Source organism: Octopus bimaculoides, chromosome 7, assembly GCF_001194135.2.
Source record: "Octopus bimaculoides isolate UCB-OBI-ISO-001 chromosome 7, ASM119413v2, whole genome shotgun sequence".
Taxonomy (NCBI): Eukaryota; Metazoa; Mollusca; class Cephalopoda; order Octopoda; family Octopodidae; genus Octopus; species Octopus bimaculoides.
This window is the reverse complement of record NC_068987.1, coordinates 19,458,811-19,459,426: the sequence shown is the minus strand read 5'-3', so window position 1 is coordinate 19,459,426 and position 616 is coordinate 19,458,811. Positions and strand designations below refer to the sequence as shown.

At 37.7% G+C, this 616-nt stretch overlaps 1 protein-coding gene across 7 annotated transcripts in view; it reads right to left on the bottom strand.

Annotated features, from left to right (window-relative positions):
• The window catches only part of LOC106872893 (phosphatidylinositol 3,4,5-trisphosphate 3-phosphatase TPTE2), a 71,762-nt gene that overhangs the window by 25,573 nt on the left and 45,573 nt on the right, over positions 1–616 (bottom strand). The window lies entirely within an intron of this gene.

Sequence of the window (616 nt, the reverse complement as noted above, 5' to 3'; positions counted from 1 at the left end):
ACTGAAGAGATTGCAAGAGTGCAATGAAATAATTTAACAAAAAACTATATAAATTAATAAAGGACTGAACCAGTGCGTGTGTTTATTACCGGCATAATGCCTCTCCCAAGGTTTAATTGTATATATATATATATATACAAGTGCAGGAGTGGCTATGTGGTAAGAAGCTTGCTTCCCAACCACATGTTTCCGGGTTCAGTCCCACTGCATGGCACCTTGGGTTTGGGCAAGTGTCTTCTACTATAGCCTTGGGCCAACCAAAGCCATGGGAGTGGATTTGGTAGACAGAAACTGAAAGAAGCCCGTCGTATATATATATATATGTATATATATGTATATGTTTGTGCGTCTGTGTTTGTACCCACACCATCGCTTGACAACTGATGTTAGTGTGTTTACATCCACCGTAACTTAGTGGTTCGGCAAAAGCGACTGATAGAATAAGTACTAGGCTTACAAAGAATAAGTCCTGGGGTCAATTTGTTCGACTAAAGGCGGTGCTCCAGCATGACTGCAGTCAAAATGACTGAAATAAGGAAAAGAATAAAAAGAATATATATATATATATATATATATATATATGTATGTATGTATTTAGAAGGTTGTTTGTCATGGC